Source organism: Astatotilapia calliptera, chromosome 7 (assembly GCF_900246225.1).
Source record: "Astatotilapia calliptera chromosome 7, fAstCal1.2, whole genome shotgun sequence".
Taxonomy (NCBI): domain Eukaryota; kingdom Metazoa; phylum Chordata; class Actinopteri; order Cichliformes; family Cichlidae; genus Astatotilapia; species Astatotilapia calliptera.
In genome coordinates, this window is record NC_039308.1 from 60536825 (window position 1) to 60555517 (window position 18693).

At 40.2% G+C, this 18693-nt stretch overlaps 1 protein-coding gene across 5 annotated transcripts in view; it reads right to left on the reverse strand.

Annotated features, from left to right (window-relative positions):
- The window catches only part of LOC113026980 (zinc finger protein 469-like), a 227278-nt gene that overhangs the window by 153145 nt on the left and 55440 nt on the right, over positions 1 to 18693 (reverse strand). For all 5 annotated transcript variants that reach the window (XM_026176333.1, XM_026176331.1, XM_026176329.1 and 2 more), the window contains one exon: positions 14511 to 14551. The gene's annotated coding sequence lies outside the window, so the exon portion shown is untranslated. The remainder of the gene's footprint in view (positions 1 to 14510; positions 14552 to 18693) is intronic.

Consider the following 18693-nt stretch of genomic DNA (forward strand, 5'->3'; position numbering starts at 1 on the left):
TATGTATTAACATACAATCAATTTGCAGAAACCAAACTGTTTCTTCCTACTGTTTTTAATCACGTGTTTGTCCTGTGAAACTATTAAAGAGAAGCACAAAAAAAAACGGTCAAGTTATCTAAACACACAATGTTGGGAGAAAAATGTGGGAGGTCAACCCCACAATAAGGTTGGACGTAAAGAGCTGTTGAGGAGAAATGAGGTAACAAGACATCACTGATGTGGCTTTACTTTGGCTTATTACAAACTTCTTTGGTCACGAAATAGATGAGATAGCCTCAAATGGGCGACTTAAATCCTGAAACTGATTTGCCAATTGTTCCCAAAAGTGCCAAAAGCCAATGCTTTTAGTCAGGAAGCAGAAGCAGTAACAAAATTCACATGTGAAGGAAAGGGGTGAGGTTGATGGCATGCCTTTAAACTAATACAGTCACACAGAACATGCACAGGGCCATGACAACCAAGCAGTGGAACGGTTAATGGCTCTTAGGAAGCTTTAAGTCATGCTTCTCAGACTGTGGACCAATCACAGTAAAGCAAATGGGTCATCTAAGCCAATGAAATACCATAGCGCCAGAACCAAGGATCTATAACAGAATTCCAGTTTTGTTCACAGAAATGCTGAGAGGCATACTGGAATCAGGCACAGATGATGTTAGTTGCGATTAAAATGGTGACCACACTTACTTTAAATAGTTAATTCATCTGTTAATTTGGCTGTTTGCAAGTAAAACAAGTGCAATTCAAGCTTTGCTTTGCTAGGACTGTGAAGAAATTCTGTTAGTATTTCTCCACAAAAACATCCAGAATATCACCTGTTGACACTGTCATTCAAACAAAGTGTTTAAGACATTTTGCCCAACAGACCCTGTTGTAACACAATAGTTTCACATTCATTTTTCACAGGCAACAGAGCACGATTAATAGTCATCATCCATCCCAGTGAAACCATATGGGCTTATAGGACAGGATCCAGCAATTAAATTACTAACATCAGTCCTTCCATACCTACAGTAGAGGAAACGCTGTAGAAGGCCACTGGGTGGATTTGCTGTGGCAGAGAAATCGAAAACACTGAAATGTGCCAATGGGATCCAGACAAAATGTGACATAAACATCTAGACGTCTGTTTTTGACAATGCGCATGCAAAAGAATAACTGGCCAACAAAGCATGGAAGTGGAAACTTAAAAACAGCTCAAGTTAACAAAGACTTCAGGTCCCACGCAAGAGCCCAAACAAGATAATACAATCAAAGATATACCACTTCCAATGTTCCCTCTAAGCTGCGCGCGTGCACAATTGCGCACTGCTGGCACGGTCTCTGCGCACAGAAAAACTGTGTTGCGCACAAAAAAAATCCAACCTGAATTAAAATTAAAACTTTAATTCTGTTAAGCTCTGATTCTGTTTTGCAGTGTTAGTCAGTAAGTGACTGGCTGCTCCCGTACGGGATTAGAACGATGCCACTTTATCCCATAGTCCAGCCAATCACGCAATTCATATTCGTATATACGCAGCTAATCAACGTTGACAGGCTATGACAGCGTCCTTATGTGTCGACACCGGTGTTTTAGCTAGCAAAGTGGCATGGTTGATGTGGAGTGAAGCCACGTTAATGACAACGTGTACAACCATTGGAGATGTGAGCAGGACAGACGGAACAATTGACGGGAAAAGTGTGGACTTTATACCAGTTTTTAAATTGTGTTGATCGGCCACGTAAAACCAGAGTTATGATAAAATGATATGCAATGTTTGGTTTTCTTCCTGAATACTATAATTTATATTTACTGTGGGAAGAAATGGTAAAAACTTCATTTTATAAGGAAAATGCTCTAAAGCACTCTCCGTCCGTGGAACCAAAAAACCCACCCTTTCCTATTCGTCGAAAAAAGTACCATGTCGACCAATCAAAAAATGATATGGCAACATGGCATTTAGTTGTTTAGGAAGGGGGAAGTTTTAGGGGTGATGGCGGTGTTTTGAGATGTGAGAGATTTGCGACGTTTAGCGCAAATCTTGTGTAGTTAGTGTGTAGTGTAGTCAATAGTTTTGTTGTGTGTGTCAGAACAATGAGGCGACTGCTGAATGTTACAGGTGTTACAGCAGTGATACATCTCCTGTTGTCAGGCCTGCAGGTATCAGGCTGTTGTTCTCCTTAGTGGACAGAAATTCTTTTTTGGAGTAGCACAAATAATTGGTGTGGCATCAGATTTGATGCAGAACACCTGATTGTTCTGTAAATAGTTTGAAATGTTTATTTAAAAAAACGCCTTGGCTGCATTTTTAGGTAAACAGCTGCAAAGAACTTTGCTGCTTGCATAATTCAGTTACTTTTTTGAAGAAGTAACTATATAATTAATTGCCCAACATTGGTCATTATTTACTGTATTTTGCAGACAGAGAGTTACAGGACTCTCTCCCAGACCACAGACTCATAATACAAGTCAGAGCTTTTTTTAAATTTTCATTGTAAGTGGGCTAAAGCAGTTAATTAAAAGTAGTCTATCATAAATGTAAATGCTGTAATTTGATTATTTTAATAAACCATGTAACTTGGATGGATTCGATGCTGGCGTGACCACAGTGCACACGTCTGCTGTTGCTCACAGTGGTCCAAGGGACCGCTCAGGGAGTTTGTGTGTTCGCTCAGACACATCAAAAATTAGAGGGAACCTTGACCACTTCTTATCAGCTCAATAGTTGGACTTTCCCCAAACAGTACTGCAATGAAACAGGGCAGTGATGCACTATTTACAAAGTGTTACATCCACCTTAGTATTCCAAGAAGACAGATCCCTTGTGACCACTGAGTAATGACGTCATTACATTAAGAACAACATCAGACATAATGTCATAATCCTTATTGCTCTAACCTTGGCAAACACGGTAGTAGCCACAATTAAATATCATGTAAAAAAAACTTGCACCTCATTCATTAGGTCTGTGAATCCAAACATTAGTGAGAACAAAAACAAAGCGCTACACAACTTCCAGTGGCGGCACCCAGAAAAGTATTATGTAATATTTACAGCTAAAGCATAAAGCACAAATCATGTGATGTGATATCAAACACGTGGCGACAAACATCCCTAATATTGACTGAATGATATTCTGAGGAAGTTCATTCATTTCATCATTCATATGGGTTATCGCCATAGCAACACTAACCAACTGCTAACCAATTTCACTAGTTAGGATCGCAGCAGTTTTCATGCAATCTGATTGGCTAGTAACTGCCCTGGAACAGTTGTGTAAATTCCATTTGATTGGCTGGGGCTTGTGTTTACATCTCGAAGCAAAAAGCATAATCTACAGTGATCCACAAGTGGAGCAGTGCTGCAGGTCACCCAGTTTCAAGTAAAGCATAAGCATCTGAGACTAGCTAAAATGTCAGGAATGGTTAAATGTGATTGCACTTGTTGCAGAAATTATTCTTTCTTTTGTTTTGTTTTTTTCAACTTTCTGTAATTCTGAGTATAAAAATATGGTAAAAATGGTAAATGGCCTGCATTTGTATAGCGCTTTTCTAGTCCCACCATCATTGCTTTTCTAGTCCCACCATCATTGATATGATGTTAGTTAGCTGTGGCAACAATTCAAGCCCTGTTTGTTTAAACTTCTATTTGTCTGAAATAATTCCAAATTAGAAATGTACCCATGGAAATGTAAGCAAACACCAGTGGACCGTGTTTCTTTTTCTATTATTTCTAATCAAATTTAGAAAGGTTTTTGTAAGGAACATCAGAGATAATTATATTGGGAAGTCCAAGCTACAAATCCTAAAACCATGTGCATTCAGTTATGACACAGATGAGTATGGGTGCAAACAGTTATATGTGTCCAGTATGGCCTGCATTTGTATAGCGCTTTTCTAGTCCCTAAGGACCCCAAAGCGCTTCACACTACATTCAGCCATTCACACACACATTCACACACTGGCGATGGCAAGCTACATTGTAGCCACAGCTGCCCTGGGGCGCACTGACAGAGGCGAGGCTGCCGGACACTGGCACCACCAGGCCCTCTGACCACCACCAGTAGGCAAACATGGGGTTAGTATCTTGCCCAAGGATATTTGGCATGCAGCCAGGAGGCAGCCTGGGATCGAACCACCGACCTTCTGATTAGTGGCTGACCTGCTCTGCCACCTGAGCTACAGCCAGTATGGGGTTATAAAGAAATTACTGTCACTTTAAAAATAAATAAAATGAAATGAAATAAATAAAGGCATTATGCACTGAAGCAGTCAGTGTAGTGACACTTGGAGCAAAAATGTAACACTTTAATCCCCAAAGACAGAATCCCACCCGCACCAGCACTGTTTGTTTTCCATTGCTATTCAATTTCAGTCAACATGGCAGAAGAGATGAGTAAAAAGTGAAAGGAAGGTAGAAAATAGCTTCAAAATAAATCTCTTTTGGCGTATTATTATATTGGCATGACAGTTCAAGTGATATCAATGTCATAAGCAAGATCTAGTGCAGGAAATGGATAGGGATAAAACTGGCAGTGATTTATTGTTTTTTACTCCTGTCCTCATCACTTACAATACTCAAATATTGTAAATCACTAATAACTTTTTTTACTCTATACACCCTTTTCTTTTTGCCAATGCACTGTTTACACACAGCACCAACTGATGCTGCTAAACCTATGGAGCTGATGGAGCTGATGGAGCTGATGGAGCTGATGGAGCTGCAGAGCTGGAGCGAGGGAAAGAGCTAAAAGGAGGAAATATAAACTGTCCATTCCTGCTACCAGGATGTAGAACACAAGATTTTAGAACATTATGATGTACAGGCTTAGAGCACTGAGTTCAAGTTCAAGTTCGAGTTAAAATTTTATTCACCACATGCAGTGGTAGGTTGCCCTGCAGTGGAATGAACCCGCCCCCCGACCTTACACACACAACACAGACATCACATGGGGATACAAGTCAGAGAACGGTTGCATTACAGAAAAACCACTGAAATTTACACTACAATGGGAAAGTACGTTGTAGAATTCTGCTCTGTTATTGTTGTTACGGTTTGCATTCGACCATCAGCTGATGCAGAGGGACTGCGTGACATCACGCAGTCCACTGTAGCATGCCTGCTAATCCAACATTTTAGTGGTTTTAAGGTTATGACTGGTGATTTTACAGAACATTACCACCTTTTGAACAGTATTCTAATTGTCTTGGCCTGCTGTATGGAAATTGTGCTAGACACAGACTGTCTGTGTCTATGCCTGTGTCACATACCATACCATACCACCTTTATTTATAAAGCACTTTAACATAAAACCAGAGTTCACAAAGTGCTGTACATGCTAAAAGCATAAGTAAAGAAAATTAAAATGAGATAAGATAAAATAAATAACTAAAAAACTAAAATAAATTGAAACATGTCAAAACAAATTGAGTCAACCCCTCTAATCAATGCCAAAGGCTTCAGCGAATAAATATGTTTTAAGAAGACTTTTAAATTCAGAGAGAGAAGAGGCCTGCCTAACATGCAAGGGTAGATCATTCCACAACTTTGGAGCAACTACAGCAAAAGCACGACCACCTTTAGATTTATACTTAGTTTTTGGTACCTTAAGGAGCTGCTGATTGGCGGACCTAAGGGAACGGGGAGGTGTATATGGTTGTAGTAGCTCCGAGAGGTAGGGGGGGGGGCATTAAGAGATTTAAAAGCAAATAAGAGAATTTTAAAAACAATCCTAAAATGTACAGGTAGCCAGTGGAGTGAAATTAAAATTGGGGTAATGTGCTCAAACGTTTTTGTTCCAGTTAAAAGACGTGCTGCAGCATTTTGCACAACCTGCAGCCGCCTAATGGACGCATCACTAACCCCAAAATAAAGTGCGTTACAATAATCCAGCCTAGAAGTAACAAAGGCGTGGATTACTGTCTCAAAATGCTGTTTCGATAAGATGGGCTTTATTTTGGCTAATTCCCTCAAATGAAAAAAGCTAGATCTTACAACAGCTCTGACCTGGCTTTCAAGTTTAAGATTTGCCTTCTACAACTTGGCGTTGAGGAGATATCGGCATTGAGGAAAACATCCTGTCGGTTTCCTGTATCAAAGAAGTTGACACCATCAGAGCTTAACAGCTAATGACTAGTTGCCTTCATATTACTTATGATAAGGTTGCTAAAGAACTGAATCTTGGCCCACCAGAGGCCGTAGGTTAAAAAAAAAATATCTTGAACTCCTGGAATCCACATATCAACAAAAAACTGGGAGCAGGTGATATAATCATCTACATGCTGCAGACAGCATGTAGATGATTATATCTGTCTATTCCCATGTAGACAGTAGGCTGCATGGTGATGTGCACCTCTTTGATTTCTTTAGTGTGTTTAAGGTAATTCAGCCACTGCTGTTGAAGGAGAAATGTTGAGAAAAACAAACTGGACCGGTCAGCTAATACAGGTGTACTTTATAGGAAGGGACAGAGCAGGATGTACTTCACAAGAAGACTGAGTTCATTTAAATCTGCAATAAATGCCTGCCGATGTTCTACCAGTCAGTAGCTGCCAGTGTTCTCTTCTACACAGTGGTTTGCTGGTGAGGCAGCATTAAGAATAGGGATGGACTGACTGGTTAAGAGAGCATGCTCTGGTGTTGGCATGGAGCTGGAGCCCCTTACATCAGTGGCAGAGAAAAGAACCCTCAATAAAATGCTTTCAATCATGGATAACAACAGGAACCCTCTGCACAAAGTATTCCTGAGGCCGAAGAGCATGTTTACCAACAGACTACTATCATTGTCCTGGACCACTGACTGAGGAACTCTATTGTCCCCTAGGCTATAAGGACCTTCAATGCATCACAGAAAGCAGGAGAGACACTGAGTTTTAAGCATAACTCTCTGCAAACCACAATCAAGACTCTTGATACAGCCTTTATTAGCTCAATGCACATGCACATCTACATTTACTTTCTTCTCCTTAACCTAGTTTTTATTAACAGCTTATTTCAGTTTAGTCAATAGTAGTAACAACTCTTGCACTGTGAATGGATCTTGTTTTGTTTGCCCCTTTTTCTTTTGATTGCCTACTGTTTATTGTGTTTTATATTCTGTTTTTATCTGTCTGTCTGTCTGTCTGTCCAGAGTATGTGAGATTTGCTATGACTCTGTCTTATTGGATGATTTGTGCAGTGGTCTGGGAAAAATCATCTGCTTCTGTATATGAATAAGAGCAGTGAGATGGTTGATGTCCACTGAGGATAGCTGCATGGACTAAGTCTTTCTTGGGACAGGGTATGTTGATATGATGGAGGAATGCAAGTACCTGGGCATCCCCATCAACAATAGGCTGAATTGGAACACATGGAGTTGAGCAGGCTGTGTTTTGTGTTTTGGAGATCTGTTTTATCACTCTGTTGTGCAAGTGCAGTGACCTTTGTTGTGGTCTCCTGGGAGAGCAGCATAGCTGATGACACCAACAGAATGAATACATTTATCAGGAACTCTGGGTCTCTGATTGGCTGCAAAGTGGACACATCTGAAGCCGTGGTGGAGAGGTCATTGAACAAACTGTTATCCATCTCGAGCTGTCATGAGCCGAGAAGCAGGGTACACACTGGACAGGTTGCTAATTTGTCGTAGACAGACATCCATTCGGGGAAAACTGGAGTACCTGGAAAGAACATGCAAACTCTAGAGGTGGCCAGATAGGGAATTCGAACCTCTGGTCTTCTGTAATACTACTACTACTACTACTACTACTACTACTACTACTACTACTACTACTAATAATAATAATAATAATAATAATAATAATAATAATAATATAGCTGTGGCAAAGCTGTTTCCCAAATTTATGAATCAAAGATTCATCACTATAGATTTATAAATGGCTTGTGCCTGAGTTCTGCTCAGCTGTCAAAGGCTTTTGGGTGGTGTAGCTGTTTTATGTAAGCTGTGTAAAACCAAATAATATAATGGTAATTTTTACTATAGTACATGGGTCTTTTTATTGCTCAAGGTGTATGATTTACATGTTAAATGTTTTACTGCATGTCCATTTTTGCTGTCTAAAAGTATAATCTACATCCAAATATCAATCAGACATGTTGCAGTTTGATCAAACTAAATTGAAAACACCCTAGGAAAATAAAGTAATAAAACACATAGGCATTTATGAGCTGCTTTAATAATGTATGCATAAAGAGTTCGTTCACAGCATTGGACTGTTGTCCATATAACATTTTCTTTTTCCACAGTTCTATTGACAATAACCCACGGTAATGAGAAACTAAGTGATTCATTGCTTTACTGTTAGAGGTGCACTCTGTCTCTGTATTTCTTTTTAATGGCCTGTTTGATAGATGGCCCAATGCTGTATGAGTATTTCCCACAAAGAGGCAGAGGGTGGAGAAGAGGGTGATGAAGCAATGGGTAGTAAGAAGAGGAAGCAGATATGAAAATCATGAAAGTTATGGAAAGCTGGTGAAGAGATGTCCATTTATAAAGCCGTCCAGTAAGTTCCAGCATGGGGCCACATAGTGGCTGACCAGTGAAAGTGCCCCAATGAAGGGGGGTACAGTTCAGAGTCAGAAGGGTCAGTCCAGGAGGGGTAAATGGACGTGTACAAGTTCCCTCCAGAACTCTGATTCTTAGAAAAACACGAATAGACCTTTCATTTTTCTTCTTCTCCCAATGCTTCAGCCTTCACTCACTTAGCCAAGGAAATGATCAGTGACTGCTGTTTAAGTGAAAGCAGAGGCAATCCCCATCTTGTACACATATTCATTTGACTACACAGCACAGGGCTGGTCAATTAATCAAATTTTATTTTCCAACAAAAAGTTTGGCTCTAGTCAATACTGGAAACTCAACATGAAACGATCATTGTGCCACAATTCATGTCACAGAGATAATGTAGCAAAAAAAGCAGCAAGAGCAAAGCCTCATGGGGCTCTTCATATTAAAGTATAAGGTGTTAATTTTATAGTCTGATGTTGTCTTAGTACTTAACTTTTGTTCATGTGTGATTTGATTTCCAGTTTAGCTAGCAGCAGGCCATCATGACTGAGGCTATGGTTGCGTTTCAGGAACTCTGGCTACAGTTTTATATCTTAATGCTAAAGAAAGCTGCAGCAGCTGTGCAGGTTAAGGAACACAAGAACTACAAGCAAGAACTGAGAAATCCATTGGTGTACCTGGATCCTACTTTGAGAACCACTGAACTAGAGGAAGTGAATGCCATAACAAGGTTTCTTTTCGTGAACTTTCAATGGAAAGCATTCAGCATGCCCTAAAACTGCTGAGGATATTAAGGTTAATGTGAACTCATTATAGAACATTCATATTTGATAAGTTAGATAATTTTCCAGGTCTAAATCCTCATATTCCCCAAGTAAGCTTCCCTTCCACATTTTTCCACATTAGAATCAGTGTAAAAGAACATGAATGAAAGCTTGACAGGGAAATTCCATATCATTGTGTTTTCCATGCTGATTGCTGCTGCTGAAGCATTCCAGATGAATGCATGCTTGCCTAATTCCACATTAGTCTCTATTACCGAGGCAACAGATTATTTCTCCAAATTAAGCTACCACTTTTTCCCTCTTTCACACTCTTATAGTTGGATATGTGTGCTCTAAAACAAACAAACTTAAATAAATAAGCACATGCATCGGTTCATGCTTGGTTCTCTCTTTGAGAATCACTCCTTAAGCCATTCAAAGCATGGGGACTTTGAATAGCCAATAATGTACAGCTTTCAATGTATGACCTATAATGAAAGTCTCATATGACATGCATTTCACTGGGTGATTTAATGGTTTACAGTTCCTGTTAAAAGCATCCAGCATAACAGAAGGAATAAAATCTAAACATAAATCAGGTCATGGGGTTACCCTGTAAGGTAAGACCCCGCTTGGGGAATTGGGACTATGCACACTCATGCAAACACACACATACTTCAACTTAGACTAAGGATGGATATGCTGCAGAAAAGACACGTCTTGCCAGATATACTGCGGCCTTTACTGCTGTTGGGTTGTGTTCCACTTAACGCCCTTCACTTTTACACACACAATATATCACTCAGCTGCCTCTCACAATGCTAAGCTAGTGGGCCACTTAGCCAATCGATCACTGCGGAAGTCCCGAATGCCACCGGAGGAGGTGTAAGCAGTCAGATCAAACAGACTTTTGGATGACAATAGGGAAAAATCACACGTAACTTGTTCACTTTTAAAATCATGTGCTTACATTGTGTGTGCTGCATATTTAAACAGAAACACCTGTGCCTTATGCATACAGTGCACAACTAATAAGCTCATAAAACTATGGATTAGTATTCTTTGACATTTCCCAGAATATTTGGAATTAACAGTGAGTCTTTGAAGAGATTTGAAGAAATTATTTATTCTCATTAAGTCTGGTTAACAAATCATGTATCTGTCAGCCATTTGATTTGTTGAACTACTTTTGTAACGTATCAGCATCAGCTGTTTATTTTAATATTTGACTTTGATTGAATGTTGAATGCAGATCCAACAGAATACTCTCAAACTTTTTATATAAATCTGGAGCACAGACTCAAACTATACAAGGAAAACATCGGACAAATGCCAGCTTTCAGTAGTGTTACAGAAACATTTGGCTCAACACCAATACGTACCCTGCCCAACATAAAACCCTACAAGTCAGAATATTAGTCTATAAATATGCACATACGTATCAACACCACATTAACACTAAGCTATATCATGTGCTGTGCAGCACATTAGGTCTCTCTGCTGCCATACATAAAACAGATGAAAAAACAGATGAAAGTGATCTATGTATGACGTAACCCGTTTAATTCACACAAACCTCAACAGTGATTCACATATGTGGACTGAGCAGACGGCACAACAGTAGTGAAAGTTTGAAAGCTTGGTGGCACATCCAGAGGGGCAGCAGCTGACTGAACCCCAGCAGACCTCTGAGTCATCCGGCTGAGCAAACAGATGAGGCAGGAGTTTCAATAACGCTGGGCTCTCAGCAAACACGTGGACTTTTGCAGTCCAAAATGCACACTCCTGACAAAGGATTGTGGGTACCACAATAACACTGAAGTCAGAATTCATCAACACTGAATAGCGATGAAGTTTTCTACACAGCATCTAGAGGGAAAACTAAATCAAATTCTTTTAGACCATGTTGAGGAGACAAATGTGTTCCCGTGACCTCTCCAGTGCAGAGCGTTTGTAATTGTTTGTGCATTTAGACGTGATGGTATTCAAGAAAATTGCTTTGTTTTCCAAAGATTATGCCATTGTGCAAACCAGTTTCTCTTAGGAATAAATTCTAATTCTCCACAAATGCAAAAATGTCTGTCTCCTTATTAATGAAAGCTTACCCAGGCTGCAGAAAACAAACCTTAACACCACAGGGTTAGTCACACTTTAGGCACACATCAGGAAAAACACACAACTGGATAACTGTGGTCTTATTCAAACTAGTTTGCCTTTTCTGGCATAGGATTCTGTTAGACAGACATCTTCAGTTAGACCTTCTTTTTGTAGCTCCAAGGCATGGTGGATTAGTCATAATTTAAAACATCGCACCTTCCAGCTAAAATGTAACACATGGCTGAGCACATAACACACAAAATATGCTCACACACTGTGCAAGATCTGTGACATGGGCCTTATGTAACACTATGTGGTTATGAAAGTTCTGTCAATACAATGGCTCCTCTGAGCTTATGACCATTTCTGCTGTGCTCCAGAGGATCAACATGGCAGCTTAGAGACCAAGAGTGCTGTCAGTGATGGATTGTGCGTGTGTGTATGTTTGTAGGTGTACCACTAATATTAGAGTGGTGATTGGTTCTAGCCCATGGAACTATCTCAACTAAGAAGAATATTTTCCTTGTTTAATGAAAAATAAATCCTCAAGGCTGAATAGGAAACTAAATGACTTATTGAAGCAATCACCATCAGTCCTGGAAAATCTGTTTGGAGAATGTTTTAGTGTTTAATCGGTTGGAGGTTTGAATCGGCCGAAAGGGCCTTTATGCATCAACCATCTTAGAGGTGAAGGTGATAAAGGGTAAAAACATTTCACAAAAGGTGGAGTTGTTGGACAGAATAAGATATTAAAAGAATATAACAAAATAAAGTATTGCCAGACTAGTATTAAAAATAAGTATTGTCAGACTAACAGCTCAAACCCCTCCTTAGTCTCAGAACTTCCACAGCTCTTGCCTGACAGAAGAAATGTGAGAAAAGATGTGCTCCCCTAAGATATCTCAGAATCTCCTTGGTAGCAAATAAGCCATAAAATGTAGCAGCAAAAATCTCCGGCATCTGCTTTTCAAAAGGGCCATAAGGGAGTCTTGACTTTCTCTTAGTTACATAAACAATGGAGCTCTAAAGTCTAAATGCCTTTAACAGCAAAGCTACTGCCTGGCCACTGCTTCCTCCTTCCCTCATTGCACAAACCTGTGCAAAAGGTCATACTGACCAAGTAAAACAGAGTCCTACAATCACAGAGAGCGAACATCCCAAACAGATGCATGCACTTCCCAGGGATACACATTGGTGCCATTATTTCAAGAAAGAAAAAAAAACAAGAAAGATGTGAGTTTTCTATATCACCTCATCAACCGCAAACAAGGTTGAAAGCCTAGAGGGAAGGAAAACAGCCCAGAAAACAAATTAACGTTTGCAGGAAACACTAAATAACATTAAATATCGAAGAAAGAGAGAAAAAGAGAGAGGGGAAGGACAATGTCACGCTCCCTTGAACATTCCCAGCTTGAGAACAGACATCACTAGCTCTTGTTAAATTTGTTTGCATCTTTCAAGCAACTCATTGTTTTTAACAAGGCCAAACACTTTCTCAAAAGCAAAAGAATCTGCTTTGTTTTTCATTGAAAGAAAATGGGATTATGAGCGTTTCCCTCTATGGGAGCCAGCAAGCATTTTATTAGAACTGACAGGACATGTCTCTGACTGTGTCTGGGTGGGAGAGTTTGCGTGTGTGTGTGTGTCTGTCTGTGTGTATGTTTGTGTGTGTGTTTACACAGCTGGAAGTAGATAGCAGAACCGCTTCACCTGGCGGTGGTTCCTGGAGTGTCTGCTGTGATCCCATTAAAAAGCAGACAGGCTCTGGAACCATCTCTTCAAAACAAGAGGACTTCACTTACCAAAATATCCCTGCATTAGAGCCCAAAAAGCAAGCCAAATCCCTACAAACCCCTAGTGAATTTACTTAGGGGGGTAAATGGTTCCCTCTCTAAACTTCTGATAGCTGATTGCTCTGGCAGGGTTCAGGTGGATCTGCTGAGTGGCCTCCAGCCCAGTTTCCCCTCCATTCAAGTTTCCACTCAGACCCAGACTTGTCTCCACACCTCTTTCTCATCTCTCTTGCTCCCACACCTACCCTCCCTCCTGACATCCTTCTCCTCAGGCTCAGTCCAAATGCCAAAAACTTTCATGCCAGATTTAGTGCAACTTCCATATCAGTAGGTGCTTAAGCCTCTGTCTGTCTGTTCTGTTGTCTCTTCCTCTTTTCTCCGTTTCTCCTTCTCTACTTCCCATCATTACATTAAACCATGGCTGCGCCTGATATTCTCTGCTAGATGTAACTTGTCTTTGAGAAGATATCACACTGCACACAGTTAAAGTGGAGACCAAACCAAAAACAACTTCTCATTTTGATTAATCCTATTCTGCAGAATCTGACTCATTACAAGACAGAGAGGTCCAGAAGTACCAGCTGCCTGCACCTCACCTCACCTGGCCTGCCTGCACACATGCCCGTTTTCTAGGAAGGCAGAAAGGCCTTATGAACTGCTCTAATACAAAGACATGGGAACTGACAAGCCTCCAGGGCTCACTCACTTTTCTAAACAAGACCCTTTCACTATACACGCTCGCTTAGGCAAGCATGCCTGCCCTGAGTCACACTGTGTATGCATGCTTACAAACAGCCACATATCAAAACACACAAGCCATGAGTAGTAGATTAAACATCAATAATATTCTGGTTAATGTCTTGCTCTGTCTTGCAGAAAACAGGAATAAAGTTTATAGAGCATAACCATAATTAGCTTTGAGGGTGAAGTGGATAGGTGCGGTCAGTGAAGACGTCTGAGACACTGAGGCAAGCTGAAGTCCAGCAGGGCCTGCAATGTGGATCAAAGTGGCAGAAAGTGGGACAGTCTCTGTTTTATTAGCCTGCTGCAGCACGCCCTGCTCTGTTTACAGGCCTGATTCAGCTGCACTAAAACCAGACCACTGACTGCTCACTTATCATTTGTGCACCACACAGACAAGAAAAGCTTATATCCATGCATAAATATACAGTGCTAGCTCTTGAAAGCAAAACATGTGTCATAGCTAACAAAGTGAAGCCCCCTTGCATGTATGTAAGTAAATAATAAGAGCTTGAAATCACAGGTTTGAATGAAAACACTGTGTTAGTGGACAGGAGGAGATTGAAGAAATGATAACGACAGAGGTTGAATATAGAAGTATAAGCCTATATCTGCTTTATTTCATTTACCTGTGTGGTCTTGAGTCTTCAGCAAAGATCAAAACTGCAACCTGGGGAACACAAAAAGAAAATATGTTATGCAGATGTAGACATCGACTACCAATAAAATACAGTAGGTCAACCTCGGGCCATTCACAGAACTCTGCAGTGAGTTCAGCAGCTATAAAGTGCGATTAACCTCATCCATTACTGATACACATGCACAATGAGCTGAGATTTACTGTGAAGAATACTGTGAATACTGGTCTACACACAAGATGGTGGTATCATTTTTTTCCTTTTAATAAGAGTGATAAAGCTTCAGTCCTCCTGGGCTCATTTTCCTGCCCAGATCAAACTATGTCATATCTCTTATCTCAAAAAGTTTCATGTGCATGCGGACAAAAGGTGCAAAGTGCATAGAAAGTACTTTGCAACAAAGATTCATATGTTTTTTTCCAAGTGCAATATCAATGTGTAAATTAGGGCTGCCACAAACGATTATTTTGATAGTCGACTAGTCACCGATTATTTATGCGATTAGTCGACTAATCAGATCATCATCCACTGGACATAAAACTACAGCTTATTGCACCAGCAGCATCTGCTCTTATATAACTATCATTAGCTTACAGCTTTAAGCTTTTAAGGTGCTAACTAAAAATAAAGACAAGATGATAGTTTATTCAATTTTAATGAAATTTGCAGATTGTTTCGGTAAAGTTTAATAAACTCCTTGCTATCTAAAATATAACAGGACACCAGAGTATATTCTCCAGCATCTCACACTTCTGATAATCAGCTGTCTGCTTGAGTTTATTCAGCTGTGTAAAAACTATAACTTTAATCTCAGCCAAACCGATTTACTCAGGAACAAATAAAATACAAAAAAAAAAGCCAAACAACAACATTTTTAATTTATCTAAGTGACTCGTATATATTTAACCTGAGTCGCGAAAGACGGTGGTGGGTTTGAAAACAATTTGCCGGGAGTCCGGTGTTCTCACGGGGCTAGTGACCTAGCCCCCGGCTAGCTATCGAGCTAGTGGGTAACAGACGTCTCTGAAAACGTCGGAGCGCTTTTGAAAATATGTGGTGTCCTGATAAACTGAGCCGATATTTGAGGTTTACACAGCTACATTCTCGCCTGAAAATATGTTAAACGTTTATTTTGTGACCCAGAAAGAATAATAAGAGTAATATTAAAACTAACTAGCTACCGCCATTGTTGGAAACTAAGCTGGGCCGCGCTATGAATTCTGGGACACAGCTGCTTCTTCTTCTTCGGGGTTTAACGGCAGCTGACATCCTTGTACATGCTGTGCTGCCATCTTCTGTTTCAGTCCGTTATTACACTCTTAAATCCTGCTATTATTCCTGTGTCTTTTGCGATCTTACAAAGCTTCAAACGACACGTCGACTATTAAATCAGTCGTCGACGATTTTGATAGTCGACGTAATCGTGACTAGTCGACAAATCGTGGCAGCCCTAGTGTAAATTATAGAGATTCAGAAGATGTCTGGCAATAAAAGCATCAGCGGGGTAAATCTCTTTTGCCCCTTTGAGCCAATCTACTTTACAGTCAGTAGCCGTAGACACGATGTAAACAAACAAGTAAATCAGCAGCATCGACAATTTCAGACACCTCAGAGCAAGTTTTGACTCCTCCAGTGCAAGAGATTTATGGCCCGTTAGTAAAGTGATGCAGTCAAAAACAATTTTAGCTCTGATTTAGCGATTAATGGCTAACAAAATGTAGTGAACAGAAAAAAAAAACAATGCAAAATTAAAGTAATATTTGATGCGACTGCTTTGCATCATCACTAGTTTCCCTAAGTGCACTTGCACAGTATCGTTAGCAAGTAGGTCATTCCAACCATCCTGGAGAACTTGCTACAGTTCTCCTGTGAATTCAGGCTGTCTCAGTTACTGTTTACTCTTTAATGAATGATTGTGTAATATCGATGTCGGAGATGTCCCTCTGCTCCAGGACTCTTATCTTGGATGATCCTGGGTGTGTGCTACAGACCTAAATGGACTTGAGCGGATTTTTACTATTTGGAAAACAAATGTCAGAAGTGTTATAACCTCACAGTTGTGTTTGACATTACCATGATTCTTAGTTATTAAATTGCCTGAATATATTTCCACCACTGCAATTTGGTTAATCCACTGCAATAGTAAATCTGTCTACAGGCAGACATCTGTATCCAAACACATTGCTGTTTGGTGCAGGCATGCCATGACAATCAAATTGGCTTTCCAGATCACAACGGTACATGTGTTTACCTGCACTTACATATACCCTTAAGAAAAATAAAGTAAATTAGAGCCACAAAACCTGTGAAACCCTTTTATTCCAGATTTACTATGATTCTGAACTTTAAAGCAAGCTGTTAATGAACTTCTGTGCTTGATTTTTGCTTATTCCAGACAAACTTTATACTTTTTACAATTGCATTGGGATATGTGCCACAAACACCTGCACACATTCCACTGATTTACGGCGTTGGGAAATCTGTAGTTAATAGTCAGAGCAGTCAGATGTAGAGAGGCCAAAGAACGGGCACATGCTTAACTGTATGTTTTGAGAAACACACTTTCAATACACTGATCACACGTACATTGTACAGATGCAGCAGAACATGGATGCACACACGTGCCGGACAAACCCTTTGCAATCCTGTTTTGACAGGCAACAGGACTGAGTGTTGGAGATGAGGATGTGTGTGAAAGACTGGGCTTGCTCGCTGTGGATGAAGCTTTGGAACGCACACATGGAACACGTAATTGAATGAGAAATGGTCTCTCGTTGGATCGAGACAGTTTTCTGGCACAGTAATAAAAGCATGAGGTCGGTACAGCCTTTTTGCTGCCTTCATTCTGTTTGCAGCACTTTTATTTGGTTAGCCCCCTTAAGTTCTCCGTCTCTTTCCTCCCGGTGCCAAAGCATGCACAATATCATGAACCTGTGTTGTTCAATACGTTGCAAAAAGTATAAATCAAATCTAATAAAGAATGGAAAAGACTTGTTTCCAGGAGTGAGTGAGACATCGTGATTGGCAGAATGGTTGGCTGTTGCGCTGCTGTTGCTACTCTCCCTCTCCAGTGTCACATTTCTCCTGCCAAAATGGACAAGTGTTGTGCTCCTGGTTTCAGAATTTTATCACAACCATACAGCCACACACAAGCCAGTCTTCTCTGCTTGGCTTCTCAACCCACACCCTGACACCAGTGCTGCCATTCTCACTAACATAAACCACAGGTTGCTAAGAGGAATGAGTCAGTGTCACACTGATGAGAATCCCCATGATATGTGCAGCAGTTGGATGCAAACAAAAATAAATGATAATGAGCATACCACACAAGCATGACACGGGCAAATTGATTTACAATCCATCGCCACAGAGAAATAAACCATATGTGTCAACAAGCTTTTAGCTCTACATGCAACTGGCTGCCACCATCAACAGCACATTTCTCATTTCACTGGCACTCTGGGAAGGTTTTAAAGATCTCTGAAAGGAACCAAAATAATGGCCTATATTATGGTAAAAATAAAGGACACCCTCTGTTAATTCTCATGTCTTCAGGATGTGATTAAAAAATACTGGGGGCAACCAGTGCTACCCCTCAGCCTCCTAGTAGATGCACCTATCATATAAATGTGAAAATCCTATGTAACTTCCTTCTTGAATTCTTCTCAGTCATAAAATTTTCATAAAACTTGACCTCTGACCTTTACCTTGAGGTTAAGGTCACTGAAATTCAAACTCTGAGTTTTTTAATTGATATAGTTATGGTATTAGTTTGAAAATCATAGGCGATATCTTTCTTGACTTATCAAGTTCACAAACTTGGGTATCCACGCCATCTGCCCACTCACCCCCACAGTGGGGTGACCAAAATGTCAAAATCAGCCTTTTATGGCTGAGGGGTAAGAATGATCTAGTCTTAAAATTATGTCAATTAAACCAAAGAGGATCGTTGACAAATACATGACATATTACTGAGCACCATTATATCTTTAACAAAAAGTAGTCCTATTAAAAACTAAGCACACCTCGGTCCCATTAGCTCACAGAATCACCTTTAGATTCTTTTCTTTCAGCAATTCCGTTGCAGATTTGCTGCTGTGATCATTATCCTGTTTCATGACCCAGTTTCAGCCAAGCTTTAGCTGTCAGACAGATGGCCTTACATTGGACTCTA